Raw genomic sequence first — 18,926 nt, 5'->3', positions numbered from 1 at the left:
TAACACATATCTTGTCTAGTGCTGGAGACTAGCCCCCATCCTCCTTCTTCTACCCCCATTACCCCACACCCCCCCTACTATCACCTCCTACCCAACCACCCCTCACCAAGTGTCACTAACACATAGCTTGTCTAGTGCTGGAGACTAGCCCCCATCCACTCCTTCTACCCCCCATTACCTCACATCCCCCTACTATCACCTCCAACCCAACCACCCCTCACCAAGTGTCACTAACACATAGCTTGTCTAGTGCTGGAGACTAGCCCCCATCCCCCCTCCTTCTACCCAAATTACCTCACATCCCCCTACTATCACCTCCTACCCAACCACCCCTCACCAAGTGCCATTAACACATAGCTTGTCTAGTGCTGGAGATTAGCCCCAATCCCCCTCCTTCTACCCCCATTACCTCACATCGCCCTACTATCTCCTCCTACCCAACACCCCTCACCAAGTGTCACTAACACATAGCTTGTCTAGTCCTGGAGACTATCCCCCATCCCCCTCCTTCTACCCAAATTACCCCACATCCCTCCTACTATCACCTCCTACCCAACCACCCCTAACCAAGTGCCACTAACACATAGCTTGTCTAGTGCTGGAGACTAGCCCCCATCCACTCCTTCTACCCCCCATTACCTCACATCCCCCTACTATCACCTCCAACCCAACCACCCCTCACCAAGTGTCACTAACACATAGCTTGTCTAGTGCTGGAGACTAGCCCCCATCCCCTCCTTCTACCCAAATTACCTCACATCCCCTACTATCACCTCCTACCCAACCACCCCTCACCAAGTGCCATTAACACATAGCTTGTCTAGTGCTGGAGATTAGCGCACAATCCCCCTCCTTCTACCCCCATTACCTCACATCGCCCTACTATCACCTCCTACCCAACCACCCCTCACCAAGTGTCCACTAACACATAGCTTGTCTAGTCCTGGAGACTAGCCCCCATCCCCCTCCTTCTACCCAAATTACCCCACATCCCTCCTACTATCACCTCCTACCCAACCACCCCCTAACCAAGTGCCACTAACACATAGCTTGTCTAGTGCTGGAGACTAGCCCCCATCCCCCTCCTTCTACCCCATTACCCCACATCCCCCTACTATCACCTCCTACCCAACCACCCCTCACCAAGTGTCACTAACACATAGCTTGTCTAGTGCTGGAGACTAGCCCCCATCCCCCTTCCTTCTACCCCCCATTACCCCACATCCCCCTACTATCACCTCCTACCCAACCACCCCTCACCAAGTGTCACTAACACATAGCTTGTCTAGTGCTGGAGACTAGCCCCACTCCTCCTTCTTCTACCCCCATTACCCCACAACCCCCCTACTATCACCTCCTACCCAACCACCCCTCACCAAGTGCCACTAACACATAGCTTGTGTAGTGTTGGAGACTAGCCCCCATCCCCTCCTTCTACCCCTATTACCCACATCCCCCTACTATCACCTCCTACCCAACCACCCCTCACCAAGTGCCACTAACACATAGCTTTTCTAGTGCTGGAGACTAGCCCCCATCCACCTCCTTCTACCCCTATTACCCAGCATCCCTACTATCACCTCCTACCCAACCAGCCCTCACCAAGTGCCACTAACACATAGCTTTTCTAGTGCTGGAGACTAGCCCCCATCCCCCCTCCTTCTACCCCCAATTACCTCACATCCCCCCTACTATCACCTCTACCCAACCACCCCTCACCAAGTGTCACTAACACATAGCTTGTCTACTGCTGGAGACTAGCCCCCATCCTCCTTCTTCTACCCCCATCTACCCCACATCCCCCTACTATCACCTCCTACCCAACCACCCCTCACCAAGTGCCACTAACACATAGCTTTTCTAGTGCTGGAGACTAGCCCCCAACCACCTCCTTCTACCCCTATTACCCAGCATCCCCTACTATCACCTCCTACCCAACCACCCCTCACCAAGTGCACTAACACATAGCTTGTCTAGTGCTGGAGACTAGCCCCCATCCCCCTCCTTCTACCCCCCATTACCTCACATCCCCCTACTTTCAACCTCACTACCCAACCACCCCTCACCAAGTGTTCACTAACACATAGCTTGTCTAGTGCTAGAGACTAGCCCCCATCCCCTCCTTCTACCCCCAATTACCCCACATCCCCCCTACTATCACCCTCCTACCCAACCACCCCTCACCAAGTGCCACTAACACATAGCTTTTCTAGTGCTGGAGACTAGCCCCCATCCACCTCCTTCTACCCCTATTACCCAGCATCCCCTACTATCACCTCCTACCCAACCAGCCCCTCACCAAGTGCCACTAACACATAGCTTTTCTAGTGCTGGAGACTAGCCCCCATCCCCCTCCTTCTACCCCCATTACCTCACATCCCCCTACTATCAACTCCTACCCAACCACCCTCACCAAGTGTCACTAACACATAGCTTGTCTACTGCTGGAGACTAGCCCCCATCCTCCTACCCCCATTACCCCACATCCCCCTACTATCACCTCCTACCCAACCACCCCTCACCAAGTGCCACTAACACATAGCTTTTCTAGTGCTGGAGACTAGCCCCCATCCACCTCCTTCTACCCCTACTACCCAGCATCCCTACTATCACCTCCTACCCAACCACCCCTCACCAAGTGCCACTAACACATAGCTTGTCTAGTGCTGGAGACTAGCCCCCATCCCCCTCCTTCTACCCCCCATTACCTCACATCCCCTACTATCGCCTCCTACCCAACCACCCCTCACCAAGTGCCACTAACACATAGCTTGTCTAGTGCTGGAGACTAGCCCCCATCCCCTCCTTCTACCCTCATTACCTCACATCCCCCCTACTATCACCTCTTACCCAACCACCCCTCACCAAGTGTCACTAACACATAGCTTGTCTAGTGCTGGAGACTAGCCCCCATCCCCTCCTTCTACCCCCCCCATTACCCCACATCCCCTACTATCACCTCCTACCCAACCACCCCTCACCAAGTGCCACTAACACATAAGCTTGTCTAGTGCTGGAGACTAGCCCCCATCTCCTCCTTCTACCCCCATTACCTCGCATCCCCCCTACTATCACCTCTTACCCAACCACCCCTCACCAAGTGCCACTAACACATAGCTTGTCTAGTGCTGGAGACTAGCCCCCATCCCTCCTTCTTCTACCCCCATTACCCCACATCCCCTACTATCACCTCTTACCCAACCACCCCCCTCACCAAGTGTCACTAACACATAGCTTGTCTTAGTGCTGGAGACTAGCCCCATCCCCTCCTTCTACCCCCATTACCCCACATCTCCCCTACTATCACCTCCTACCCAACCACCCCCTCACCAAGTGTCACTAACACATAGCTTGTCTAGTGCTGGAGACTAGCCCCCATCCCCTCCTTCTACTCCCATTACCTCACATCCCCCTACTATCACCTCCTACCCCAACCACCCCTCACCAAGTGTCACTAACAACATAGCTTGTCTAGTGCTGGAGACTAGCCCCCATCCCCTCCTTCTACCCCCATTACCTCACATCCCCCCTACTATCACCTCCTACCCCACCACCCGCTCACCAAGTGTCACTAACACATAGCTTGTCTAGTGCTGGAGACTAGCCCCCATCCCCCTCCTTCTACCCCCCCCCACTACCTCACATCCCCCCCCCCCCCCCTACTATCACCTCCTACCCAACCACCCCTCACCAAGTGTCACTAACACATACCTTGTCTAGTGCTGGAGACTAGCCCCCATCCCCTCCTTCTACCCCCATTACCTCACATCCCCCTACTATCACCTCCTACCCAACCACCCCTCACCAAGTGTCACTAACACATAGCTTGTCTAGTGCTGGAGACTAGCCCCCATCCCCTCCTTCTACCCACCATTACCTCACATCCCCCTAACTATCACCTCCTACCCAATCACCCCTCACCAAGTGTCACCAACACATAGCTTGTCTAGTGCTGAGACTAGCCCCATCCCCTCCTTCTACCCCCCATTACCCCACATCCCCCTACTATCACCTCCTACCCAACCACCCCTCACCAAGTGCCACTAACACATAGCTTGTCTAGTGCTGGAGACTAGCCCCCATCCCCTCCTTCTACCCCCATTACCTCACATCCCCCTACTATCACCTCCTACCCAACCACCCCTCACCAAGTGTCACTAACACATAGCTTGTCTAGTGCTGGAGACTAGCCCCCATCCCCCTCCTTCTACCCCCATTACACCACATCCCCCTACTATCACCTCCTACCCAACCACCCCTCACCAAGTGTCACTAACACATAGCTTGTCTAGTGCTGGAGACTAGCCCCCATCCCCCTCCTTCTACCCCCCATTACCTCACATCCCCTACTATCACCTCCTACCCAACCACCCCCTCACCAAGTGTCACTAACACATAGCTTGTCTAGTGCTGGAGACTAGCCCACATCCCCCTCCTTCTACCCCCCATTACCCCACATCCCCCAACTATCACCTCCTACCCAACCACCCCCTCACCAAGTGTCACTAACACATATCTTGTCTAGTGCTGGAGACTAGCCCCCATCTCCTCCTTCTACCCTCCATTACCTCACATCCCCCTACTATCACCTCCTACCCAACCACCCCTCACCAAGTGTCACTAACGCATAGCTTGTCTAGTGCTGGAGACTAGCCCCCATCCCCTCCTTCTACCCTCCATTACCTCACATCCCCCTACTATCACCTCCTACCCAACCACCCCTCACCAAGTGCCACTAACACATAGCTTGTCTAGTGCTGGAGACTAGCCCCCCATCCTCCTTCTTCTACCCCCATTACCCCACACCCCCCTACTATCACCTCCTACCCAACCACCCCCTCACCAAGTGTCACTAACACATAGCTTGTCTAGTGCTGGAGACTAGCCCCCATCCACTCCTTCTACCCCCATTAACCTCACATCCCCCTACTATCACCTCCAACCCAACCACCCCTCACCAAGTGTCACTAACACATAGCTTGTCTAGTGCTGGAGACTAGCCCCCATCCCCCTCCTTCTACCCAAATTACCTCACATCCCCCTACTATCACCTCCTACCCAACCACCCCTCACCAAGTGCCATTAACACATAGCTTGTCTAGTGCTGGAGATTAGCCCCAATCCCCCCTCCTTCTACCCCCATTACCTCACATCGCCCTACTATCTCCTCCTACCCAACCACCCCTCACCAAGTGTCACTAACACATAGCTTGTCTAGTCCTGGAGACTATCCCCCATCCCCCCTCCTTCTACCCAAATTACCCCCACATCCCTCCCCTACTATCACCTCCTACCCAACCACCCCTAACCAAGTGCCACTAACACATAGCTTGTCTAGTGCTGAGAGACTAGCCCCCCATCCACTCCTTCTACCCCCCATTTACCTCACATCCCCCTACTATCACCTCCAACCCAACCACCCCTCACCAAGTGTCACTAACACATAGCTTGTCTAGTGCTGGAGACTAGCCCCCATCCCCCTCCTTCTACCCAAATTACCTCACATCCCCCTACTATCACCTCCTACCCAACCACCCCTCACCAAGTGCCATTAACACATAGCTTGTCTAGTGCTGGAGATTAGCCCCAATCCCCCTCCTTCTACCCCCATTACCTCACATCGCCCTACTATCACCTCCTACCCAACCACCCCTCACCAAGTGTCACTAACACATAGCTTGTCTAGTCCTGGAGACTAGCCCCCATCCCCCTCCTTCTACCCAAATTACCCCACATCCTCCTACTATCACCTCCTACCCAACCACCCCTAACCAAGTGCCACTAACACATAGCTTGTCTAGTGCTGGAGACTAGCCCCCATCCCCCTCTTCTACCCCATTACCCCACATCCCCCTACCTATCACCTCCTACCCAACCACCCCTCACCAAGTGTCACTAACACATAGCTTGTCTAGTGCTGGAGACTAGCCCCCATCCCCTTCCTTCTACCCCCATTACCCCACATCCCCCTACTATCACCTCCTACCCAACCACCCCTCACCAAGTGTCACTAACACATAGCTTGTCTAGTGCTGGAGACTCTAGCCCCCCATCCTCCTTCTTCTACCCCCATTACCCCACACCCCCCTACTATCACCTCCTACCCAACCACCCCTCACCAAGTGCCACTAACACATAGCTTGTGTAGTGTTGGAGACTAGCCCCCCATCCCCTCCTTCTACCCCTATTACCCCACATCCCCCTACTATCACCTCCTACCCAACCACCCCTCACCAAGTGCCACTAACACATAGCTTTTCTAGTGCTGGAGACTAGCCCCCATCCACCTCCTTCTACCCCTATTACCCAGCATCCCCTACTATCACCTCCTACCCAACCAGCCCTCACCAAGTGCCACTAACACATAGTTTTTCTAGTGCTGGAGACTAGCCCCCATCCCCCTCCTTCTACCCCCATTACCTCACATCCCCCTACTATCACCTTCTACCCAACCACCCCTCACAAGTGTCACTAACACATAGCTTGTCTACTGCTGGAGACTAGCCCCCATCCTCCTTCTTCTACCCCCATTACCCCACATCCCCCTACTATCACCTCCTACCCAACCACCCCTCACTAAGTGCCACTAACACATAGGCTTTTCTAGTGCTGGAGACTAGCCCCCAACCACCTCCTTCTACCCCTATTACCCAGCATCCCCTACTATCACACTCCTACCCAACCCACCCCTCACAAGTGCCACTAACACATAGCTTGTCTAGTGCTGGAGACTAGCCCCCATCCCCTCCTTCTACCCCCCATTACCTCACATCCCCTACTTTCACCTCCTACCCAACCACCCCTCACCAAGTGTACTAAAACATAGCTTGTCTAGTGCTAGAGACTAGCCCCCATCCCCTCCTTCTACCCCCATTACCCCACATCCCCCTACTATCACCTCCTACCCAACCACCCCTCACCAAGTGCCACTAACACATAGCTTTTCTAGTGCTGGAGACTAGCCCCCATCCACCTCCTTCTACCCCTATTACCCAGCATCCCCCTACTATCACCCTCCTACCCAACCAGCCCTCACCAAGTGCCACTAACACATAGCTTTCTTCTAGTGCTGGAGACTAGCCCCCATCCCCCTCCTTCTACCCCCATTACCTCACATCCCCCTACTATCAACTCCTACCCAACCACCCCTCACCAAGTGTCACTAACACATAGCTTGTCTACTGCTGGAGACTAGCCCCCATCCTCCTACCCCCATTACCCCACATCCCCCTACTATCACCTCCTACCCAACCACCCCTCACCAAGTGCCACTAACACATAGCTTTTCTAGTGCTGGAGACTAGCCCCCATCCACCTCCTTCTACCCCTACTACCCAGCATCCCCTACTATCACCTCCTACCCAACCACCCCTCACCAGTGCCACTAACACATAGCTTGTCTAGTGCTGGAGACTAGCCCCCATCCCCCTCCTTCTACCCCCCATTACCTCACATCCCCCTACTATCGCCTCCTACCCAACACCCCTCACCAAGTGCCACTAACACATAGCTTGTCTAGTGCTGGAGACTAGCCCCCATCCCCTCCTTCTACCCTCATTACCTCACATCCCCCCTACTATCACCTCTTACCCAACCACCCCTCACCAAGTGTCACTAACACATAGCTTGTCTAGTGCTGGAGACTAGCCCCCATCCCCTCCTTCTACCCCCCCATTACCCCACATCCCCTACTATCACCTCCTACCCAACACCCCTCACCAAGTGCCACTAACACATAGCTTGTCTAGTGCTGGAGACTAGCCCCCATCTCCTCCTTCTACCCCCATTACCTCGCATCCCCCCTACTATCACCTCTTACCCAACCACCCCTCACCAAGTGCCACTAACACATAGCTTGTCTAGTGCTGGAGACTAGCCCCATCCTCCTTCTTCTACCCCCATTACCCCACATCCCCCTACTATCACCTCTTACCCAACCACCCCCTCACCAAGTGTCACTAACACATAGCTTGTCTTAGTGCTGGAGACTAGCCCCCATCCCCTCCTTCTACCCCCATTACCCCACATCTCCCTACTATCACCTCCTACCCAACCACCCCCTCACCAAGTGTCACTAACACATAGCCTTGTCTAGTGCTGGAGACTAGCCCCCATCCCCTCCTTCTACTCCCATTACCTCACATCCCCCTACTATCACCTCCTACCCAACCACCCCTCACCAAGTGTCACTAACACATAGCTTGTCTAGTGCTGGAGACTAGCCCCCATCCCCTCCTTCTACCCCCATTACCTCACATCCCCCTACTATCACCTCCTACCCAACCACCCGCTCACCAAGTGTCACTAACACATAGCTTGTCTAGTGCTGGAGACTAGCCCCCATCCCCTCCTTCTACCCCCATTACCTCACATCCCCCCCCCCCCTACTATCACCTCCTACCCAACCACCCCTCACCAAGTGTCACTAACACATAGCTTGTCTAGTGCTGGAGACTAGCCCCCATCCCCTCCTTCTACCCCCATTACCTCACATCCCCCTACTATCACCTCCTACCCAACCACCCCTCACCAAGTGTCACTACACATAGCTTGTCTAGTGCTGGAGACTAGCCCCCCATCCCCTCCTTCTACCCCATTACCTCACATCCCCCTACTATCACCTCCTACCCAATCACCCCTCACCAAGTGTCACCAACACATAGCTTGTCTAGTGCTGGAGACTAGCCCCATCCCCTCCTTCTACCCCCATTACCCCACATCCCCCTACTATCACCTCCTACCCAACCACCCCTCACCAAGTGCCACTAACACATAGCTTGTCTAGTGCTGGAGACTAGCCCCCATCCCTCCTTCTACCCCCATTACCTCACATCCCCCTACTATCACCTCCTACCCAACCACCCCCTCACCAAGTGTCACTAACACATAGCTTGTCTAGTGCTGGAGACTAGCCCCCATCCCCTCCTTCTACCCCCATTACCTCACATCCCCTACTATCACCTCCTACCCAATCACCCCTCACCAAGTGTCACCAACACATAGCTTGTCTAGTGCTGGAGACTAGCCCCATCCCCTCCTTCTACCCCCATTACCCCACATCCCCCTACTATCACCTCCTACCCAACCACCCCTCACCAAGTGCCACTAACACATAGCTTGTCTAGTGCTGGAGACTAGCCCCCATCCCCTTCCTTCTACCCCCATTACCTCACATCCCCCTACTATCACCTCCTACCCAACCACCCCCTCACCAAGTGTCACTAACACATAGCTTGTCTAGTGCTGGAGACTAGCCCCCATCCCCCTCCTTCTACCCCCATTACACCACATCCCCCTACTATCACCTCCTACCCAACCACCCCTCACCAAGTGTCACTAACACATAGCTTGTCTAGTGCTGGAGACTAGCCCCCATCCCCCTCCTTCTACCCCCATTACCTCACATCCCCCTACTATCACCTCCTACCCAACCACCCCCTCACCAAGTGTCACTAACACATAGCTTGTCTAGTGCTGGAGACTAGCCCCCATCCCCCTCCTTCTACCCCCCATTACCCCACATCCCCCAACTATCACCTCCTACCCAACCACCCCCGTCACCAAGTGTCACTAACACATATCTTGTCTAGTGCTGGAGACTAGCCCCCATCTCCTCCTTCTACCCTCCATTACCTCACATCCCCCTACTATCACCTCCTACCCAACCACCCCTCACCAAGTGTCACTAACGCATAGCTTGTCTAGTGCTGGAGACTAGCCCCCATCCCCTCCTTCTACCCTCCATTACCTCACATCCCCCTACTATCACCTCCTACCCAACCACCCCTCACCAAGTGCCACTAACACATAGCTTGTCTAGTGCTGGAGACTAGCCCCCATCCTCCTTCTTCTACCCCCATTACCCCACACCCCCCTACTATCACCTCCTACCCAACCACCCCTCACCAAGTGTCACTAACACATAGCTTGTCTAGTGCTGGAGACTAGCCCCCATCCACTCCTTCTACCCCCCATTACCTCACATCCCCCTACTATCACCTCCAACCCAACCACCCCTCACCAAGTGTCACTAACACATAGCTTGTCTAGTGCTGGAGACTAGCCCCCATCCCCCTCCTTCTACCCAAATTACCTCACATCCCCCTACTATCACCTCCTACCCAACCACCCCTCACCAAGTGCCATTAACACATAGCTTGTCTAGTGCTGGAGATTAGCCCCAATCCCCCTCCTTCTACCCCCATTACCTCACATCGCCCTACTATCTCCTCCTACCCAACCACCCCTCACCAAGTGTCACTAACACATAGCTTGTCTAGTCCTGGAGACTATCCCCCATCCCCCTCCTTCTACCCAAATTACCCCACATCCCTCCTACTATCACCTCCTACCCAACCACCCCTAACCAAGTGCCACTAACACATAGCTTGTCTAGTGCTGGAGACTAGCCCCCATCCACTCCTTCTACCCCCCATTACCTCACATCCCCCTACTATCACCTCCAACCCAACCACCCCTCACCAAGTGTCACTAACACATAGCTTGTCTAGTGCTGGAGACTAGCCCCCATCCCCCTCCTTCTACCCAAATTACCTCACATCCCCCTACTATCACCTCCTACCCAACCACCCCTCACCAAGTGCCATTAACACATAGCTTGTCTAGTGCTGGAGATTAGCCCCAATCCCCCTCCTTCTACCCCCATTACCTCACATCGCCCTACTATCACCTCCTACCCAACCACCCCTCACCAAGTGTCACTAACACATAGCTTGTCTAGTCCTGGAGACTAGCCCCCATCCCCCTCCTTCTACCCAAATTACCCCACATCCCTCCTACTATCACCTCCTACCCAGACCACCCCTAACCAAGTGCCACTAACACATAGCTTGTCTAGTGCTGGAGACTAGCCCCCATCCCCCTCCTTCTACCCCATTACCCCACATCCCCCTACTATCACCTCCTACCCAACCACCCCTCACCAAGTGTCACTAACACATAGCTTGTCTAGTGCTGGAGACTAGCCCCCATCCCCTTCCTTCTACCCCCATTACCCCACATCCCCCTACTATCACCTCCTACCCAACCACCCCTCACCAAGTGTCACTAACACATAGCTTGTCTAGTGCTGGAGACTAGCCCCCATCCTCCTTCTTCTACCCCCATTACCCCACACCCCCCTACTATCACCTCCTACCCAACCACCCCTCACCAAGTGCCACTAACACATAGCTTGTGTAGTGTTGGAGACTAGCCCCCATCCCCTCCTTCTACCCCTATTACCCCACATCCCCCTACTATCACCTCCTACCCAACCACCCCTCACCAAGTGCCACTAACACATAGCTTTTCTAGTGCTGGAGACTAGCCCCCATCCACCTCCTTCTACCCCTATTACCCAGCATCCCCTACTATCACCTCCTACCCAACCAGCCCTCACCAAGTGCCACTAACACATAGTTTTTCTAGTGCTGGAGACTAGCCCCCATCCCCCTCCTTCTACCCCCATTACCTCACATCCCCCTACTATCACCTTCTACCCAACCACCCCTCACCAAGTGTCACTAACACATAGCTTGTCTACTGCTGGAGACTAGCCCCCATCCTCCTTCTTCTACCCCCATTACCCCACATCCCCCTACTATCACCTCCTACCCAACCACCCCTCACTAAGTGCCACTAACACATAGCTTTTCTAGTGCTGGAGACTAGCCCCCAACCACCTCCTTCTACCCCTATTACCCAGCATCCCCTACTATCACCTCCTACCCAACCACCCCTCACCAAGTGCCACTAACACATAGCTTGTCTAGTGCTGGAGACTAGCCCCCATCCCCCTCCTTCTACCCCCCATTACCTCACATCCCCCTACTTTCACCTCCTACCCAACCACCCCTCACCAAGTGTTACTAACACATAGCTTGTCTAGTGCTAGAGACTAGCCCCCATCCCCTCCTTCTACCCCCATTACCCCACATCCCCCCTACTATCACCTCCTACCCAACCACCCCTCACCAAGTGCCACTAACACATAGCTTTTCTAGTGCTGGAGACTAGCCCCCATCCACCTCCTTCTACCCCTATTACCCAGCATCCCCTACTATCACCTCCTACCCAACCAGCCCTCACCAAGTGCCACTAACACATAGCTTTTCTAGTGCTGGAGACTAGCCCCCATCCCCCTCCTTCTACCCCCATTACCTCACATCCCCCTACTATCAACTCCTACCCAACCACCCCTCACCAAGTGTCACTAACACATAGCTTGTCTACTGCTGGAGACTAGCCCCCATCCTCCTACCCCCATTACCCCACATCCCCCTACTATCACCTCCTACCCAACCACCCCTCACCAAGTGCCACTAACACATAGCTTTTCTAGTGCTGGAGACTAGCCCCCATCCACCTCCTTCTACCCCTACTACCCAGCATCCCCTACTATCACCTCCTACCCAACCACCCCTCACCAAGTGCCACTAACACATAGCTTGTCTAGTGCTGGAGACTAGCCCCCATCCCCCTCCTTCTACCCCCCATTACCTCACATCCCCCTACTATCGCCTCCTACCCAACCACCCCTCACCAAGTGCCACTAACACATAGCTTGTCTAGTGCTGGAGACTAGCCCCCATCCCCTCCTTCTACCCTCATTACCTCACATCCCCCCTACTATCACCTCTTACCCAACCACCCCTCACCAAGTGTCACTAACACATAGCTTGTCTAGTGCTGGAGACTAGCCCCCATCCCCTCCTTCTACCCCCCCATTACCCCACATCCCCTACTATCACCTCCTACCCAACCACCCCTCACCAAGTGCCACTAACACATAGCTTGTCTAGTGCTGGAGACTAGCCCCCATCTCCTCCTTCTACCCCCATTACCTCGCATCCCCCCTACTATCACCTCTTACCCAACCACCCCTCACCAAGTGCCACTAACACATAGCTTGTCTAGTGCTGGAGACTAGCCCCCATCCTCCTTCTTCTACCCCCATTACCCCACATCCCCCTACTATCACCTCTTACCCAACCACCCCCTCACCAAGTGTCACTAACACATAGCTTGTCTTAGTGCTGGAGACTAGCCCCCATCCCCTCCTTCTACCCCCATTACCCCACATCTCCCTACTATCACCTCCTACCCAACCACCCCCTCACCAAGTGTCACTAACACATAGCTTGTCTAGTGCTGGAGACTAGCCCCCATCCCCTCCTTCTACTCCCATTACCTCACATCCCCCTACTATCACCTCCTACCCAACCACCCCTCACCAAGTGTCACTAACACATAGCTTGTCTAGTGCTGGAGACTAGCCCCCATCCCCTCCTTCTACCCCCATTACCTCACATCCCCCTACTATCACCTCCTACCCAACCACCCGCTCACCAAGTGTCACTAACACATAGCTTGTCTAGTGCTGGAGACTAGCCCCCATCCCCTCCTTCTACCCCCATTACCTCACATCCCCCCCCCCCCCCTACTATCACCTCCTACCCAACCACCCCTCACCAAGTGTCACTAACACATAGCTTGTCTAGTGCTGGAGACTAGCCCCCATCCCCTCCTTCTACCCCCATTACCTCACATCCCCCTACTATCACCTCCTACCCAACCACCCCTCACCAAGTGTCACTAACACATAGCTTGTCTAGTGCTGGAGACTAGCCCCCATCCCCTCCTTCTACCCCCATTACCTCACATCCCCCTACTATCACCTCCTACCCAATCACCCCTCACCAAGTGTCACCAACACATAGCTTGTCTAGTGCTGGAGACTAGCCCCATCCCCTCCTTCTACCCCCATTACCCCACATCCCCCTACTATCACCTCCTACCCAACCACCCCTCACCAAGTGCCACTAACACATAGCTTGTCTAGTGCTGGAGACTAGCCCCCATCCCCTCCTTCTACCCCCATTACCTCACATCCCCCTACTATCACCTCCTACCCAACCACCCCCTCACCAAGTGTCACTAACACATAGCTTGTCTAGTGCTGGAGACTAGCCCCCATCCCCTCCTTCTACCCCCATTACCTCACATCCCCCTACTATCACCTCCTACCCAATCACCCCTCACCAAGTGTCACTAACACATAGCTTGTCTAGTGCTGGAGACTAGCCCCATCCCCTCCTTCTACCCCCATTACCCCACATCCCCCTACTATCACCTCCTACCCAACCACCCCTCACCAAGTGCCACTAACACATAGCTTGTCTAGTGCTGGAGACTAGCCCCCATCCCCTCCTTCTACCCCCATTACCCCACATCCCCCTACTATCACCTCTTACCCAACCACCCCCTCACCAAGTGCCACTAACACATAGCTTGTCTAGTGCTGGAGACTAGCCCCCATCCCCCTCCTTCTACCTCCATTACCTCACATCCCCCTACTATCACCTCCTACCCAACCACCCCTCACCAAGTGTCACTAACACATAGCTTGTCCAGTGCTGGAGACTAGCCCCACACACCCTGTACACCCACCAAGTGTTCCCTTTCGCCTCCCCTCACCCATTTTCTCTATTCCCCTTCATCCTACATCTATTCCATCACCCACAGTTACACCTCCCTACACCACCAGCACTGACCCCAGATGCCAGACCAGCCTTCATTCTAAAACCTTATTCCTGCTGTGTACACATCAGGCCCCTTCAATCCTAATCACAGTCATTAACCCCCTCACCCCCCCCTTCCAGTCGTTATACATATCACATAGACTTTTAGCTTATTTCCCCCAACACACCATCAGTCCCCCACAGACACAGCCAGGATCACATTGTTACAGTCTGACTGTGTCCTGCTGCAAAGCCCCCAGTGGTTATTCCTCAGACCTAATACTACACTCACTCACCACCTATCATGAGATCCACATCCATAAAACATCCATATATAAACACAGTTCCTTACACAAGGACAGAGTGATCCATTTCTGCCCATTCCACAGTCCCCCTCGCACCATTCCACAGTGCCCCTCGCACCATTCCACTATACTTCGTTCCCCCCATTCGTAATTGTCACAGTATAGACCCCATTCCATCATAGGTACAGTATAGGGTCTACTGCCCATGATACGTTCACATTCCCAGTCTACCTCTTACACTAAATTGAAAATGAGCAAATACATTACAACCGTTCAGTATACAAGGGACCTCCGTCTGCAACATAGTAACACCAGAGAGTGTATTTACTAAACTGCGTGTTTGAAAAAGTGGATATGTTGCTTATAGCAATCAATCAGATTCTAGCTATCAATTTGTAGAATGTACTAAATAAATGATAGCTAGAATCTGATTGGTTGCTATAGGCAACATCCCTACTTTTTCAAACCCGCAGTTTAGTAAATCTAGCCCCAGTTCTACAGTCAAAGAAACAGACGCCATTTGTTAGCATTATACTCTTTAGTAGACATATATAACCCACAACGTTAAGGTCTCAGTCGCCCTCCATCTCTCATAGGCAGGGTCCTCTCATCCTCATGTCTCATTTAATGCTAGCTCGAGACCTTCCATTGAAACATTATGTTTAATTATATTCTTGTCACTGTTATTATCTGTATTTGTCCTAATACTTATTGTAGTAATATCTGTAAGATGACTGCCAGTGCTTCGTAATCTGTGGCCCCTTATAAATAAATGATGATAAAGATCACTTGGATAGTATGATCTCTTAAGCAATGAACCAGTAGGTCCAGAACTGTCCCCCTAATCCTAGCAATGTAAGGAGCTGTTCCTACTCCTCATGTAGGATCTCCCAGGGCTTTCACACCTCATATACCCTAATTCACTGTATTACCCTGTGTACAGGTTATGACTGACAGTCTTTTCTACGTGGTACCAAAATTGAGCAGGTCCGAGTCCTCTGCTCACATCTGCAGCAACCAACCTGTCCTTACCATAGACACAGATGGATTCCCTTAGATACTGCCCCTCACCATACACAGACATCTACATCATCAGGATCCCCTCCCATAACTCCTCCCCCCTCCATTACTCTTCAGTACAGAGTGTCCTGATCCCTGCCCTCTACCCTCCCACATGCACCCACCTCCCCCTCCCACATACACCCACCTCCCCCTCCCTCACACACCCACCTCCCCTCCCACAAGCTATGCACACACCACCATTCTTACTAGACAGTCACTTACACCATATCCTGATGAAGTCCACAACCAGAAAGAAACGTTGGATTTTGAAGTCCCCACAACCAGCAGCATTGTGTCACCCAGCTCCTGCCCTCCCCATTACTTCAGGAGCTCTGCTGAGCGCAGCCACTCGGCAGCAGATTCCCTGCGCAGGTTACACAGCTCAGCCCACAGACACAGGCTCACCCCATGTGACCTGTACTATAGCTGCCACCACTCTACCTAGTCACACATACCTAACCATTATACATTGTGCCCTATTACTGGTACCATCACCACTTTATTGTTTTTCCCACTGGTTAGATAGCTCCCGTTATCCACCACATATGTTGAACAGGTCTCCCTGAGTCTCATCAGCTCTTGTAACATAGATATAGAAATATCAGCACTTCCATCTTTTTAAGGGGGAATCCAAAACACCACCCACATTCTGTGACTCCTCTTCCATCTGCTTCTTCAACAGGACAAAGTACTTCAGGAGATATCCACGGAACAAGTGCACCAATACCCAACAAGAGGAATATCACCAAGTAACCACTTCGAAGGAACACCAAAAATGAGCCACTCCTGAACCATTCCTTCAAACAAAGAACAAGAAGACAAAGAACCAAAAGATAGGAACATCTCCTGACAACTTTATCACTCAAGGATTAAGAAGTAAGTGACAAACATATACAGCACCACTAGTTTGTACCACGGCATCCCATCATTCCACATAGGGCTGGTACCACTATCTTCTGTCCAGGGCAGCAACCAATCACGACTCCACTGATACATCCTCACAGAGCAGACAGACTCTATCCTACATCTGAACGTATGGATATGATGGATTTATTATAGAGGGTGTTACTGGAAAGACAAATTGCATAGAAATCTAGCACGACAAGTGGGCTCTTGATCACTGCTCTAGGGCCTTTTATTGCTAGCATTTAAAAGTAAATATTCTTTTATATTTACTTTCATCCATATTGGGGGACACTGCTATCATGGAGTTATATGTGTGGAGCTTGAAGTTGGCACTTAAGAAGTTAATTAATTTGTTTAATCCTTGCTGACAGAACTCCTCCCCTCTGAAACCCCCTGTAGCCTCAGTGTTTGTTAAGTCCCCAAGGAGTTGGGCTTTTCATTGCTGAACCTATAGGTTTTATTGTTTTATTCCTTAACTCTTTTTTTTTTATTAGGTTATTATGCAGACTGGACAGGGGGCTCCTATGCAAACAGCTGCGACCAACAGAAACAGCGAGTTCAGTGAAATCCGGACGGCTCTCACTGCCAGCGCTTCATGACAGGTGCTGCCGGCGGTCTCAGGGACCGCTGTCACATCGCAGCCCCTTCCGTGCATAGCAGGACCATCAGACACTGCAGTTACCGGTACCGGCGCTGCCATTATGTTCAGAACGCCGGCACTCGGTATATGGTCGGCTTCCATTTTATTGGATTTTACCAAGCCCCCCGCTCTTTAGTGCAATTTTTGTTAGGAAAGAGGCACATGTGGCGGCATGCGTAGTGGCTGTAGCGCTCTTAGATATATAGAAGCAGCGTGACAGCCAGCAGGTACCATTACAGAGGCAGCATAAAGGGGTGAAGAACTGAGCTCCCCCGTCCTGGCAGGCTACAAGGACTCTTCCTGAAGTGGGAAGGCACACAGGAGACGGAGAGGCTGCAGATACAGACTTGCTGACTGGCTCCTCTCTCTGAGACACGTTGTACTAGACCTCTGGAGGGCTGAGTACCTAGTTTTGTTCTGTCATCATTATATATTTATTGTATATTAATAAAAAGAAGAAAAAAAAGTACCACACTAGACGGACACTGCAAATGTGGGTGGCCAGTTGTAATTCCCCGCAGATGGGAAGGGGGGGCTGAGGATAACAATTTGGGCCTCAAAGGAGACATAGGAGCACGAGGCTGACGTATGCTTACTATAGAAGCACTGCAAAACAGCTACTTTTGACAGATACCACTGCAGATAAGGTAGAAAGCACGATGGAGCAGCCCAGATATGTGTTTCCTCTCCACCCTCCTCTCTTGTCTATTACAATGCAATGGTATATTCCTGAAGCGGCAACTGCAGACAGGAAGGCAGTTACATGGCTACAGGCTCTTCTCCTCTATGTCGCTGACGGTCCTTGGCCACCAGGAGGGCTAAGTGCTTTCATCACACCTGTTATGACTGTGTTGCCTTCCTAAGGTATTAAAAACACGAGGAACTGGTTTGGTGCAGCAGTTACCTGGTCACATGAACAATGGCCCGGGTAAAAGGATTTACTGGTTATACGTTAAATAATGGTTTTTATTGAGGACTGAAGACCCAGGGCTGGCCGTGCAGACTGTGGGGCTTACCTATGGTGAGTAGGACCAGGGTAGCACACCATCCCAGGTATATATATATATATATATATATATATATCAGTGTGACACAGTCAGTAGTGAAACGTGTATAGCTACTTGCCAGGCCGGAGGAGATATAAGCTAGTGCTGCTGCTTTTTTCTGTTACTGTACTCTCTTCCAAGGTGGACAGGTACCGTCCCGAAGTGTACATATGGGAATGGGCCTGTTTGGTCACAGCATCGGGGGGCTGGAGCACCCAATCGCTCCGTGGTTCGTGGAGGCCTTAAGCCGGTTAACCTGATTCTTGGTCTCAACCACACGTTCGCCATGAAGGGGTGCACTCAGACCCGCCCTCGAAACCTGTCTCAGCTTGGGGTCTTCTGAATCAGAAGAGGTATTGAGGATTCTGCCTCTCCCCACAGGGGGGTTGGGAAGAAACCTCCACGCACAATGGCATTGTGGTTTTGGCTGTGGCAGGTCACCAAG

The 18,926-nt window shown here is 52.5% G+C and overlaps 2 protein-coding genes across 2 annotated transcripts in view; one reads left to right on the top strand and one right to left on the bottom strand.

Moving 5' to 3' along the window:
* The window catches only part of LOC142150979 (uncharacterized), a 536,473-nt gene that overhangs the window by 137,050 nt on the left and 380,497 nt on the right, over nt 1-18,926 (top strand). The window lies entirely within an intron of this gene.
* LOC142150978 (uncharacterized) overlaps nt 1-18,926 on the bottom strand; it is a 323,275-nt gene that overhangs the window by 96,892 nt on the left and 207,457 nt on the right. The window lies entirely within an intron of this gene.

Source organism: Mixophyes fleayi, chromosome 4 (genome assembly GCF_038048845.1).
Source record: "Mixophyes fleayi isolate aMixFle1 chromosome 4, aMixFle1.hap1, whole genome shotgun sequence".
Classification (NCBI taxonomy): Eukaryota; Metazoa; Chordata; class Amphibia; order Anura; family Limnodynastidae; genus Mixophyes; species Mixophyes fleayi.
This window is presented reverse-complemented; position numbering and strand designations above follow the sequence as displayed.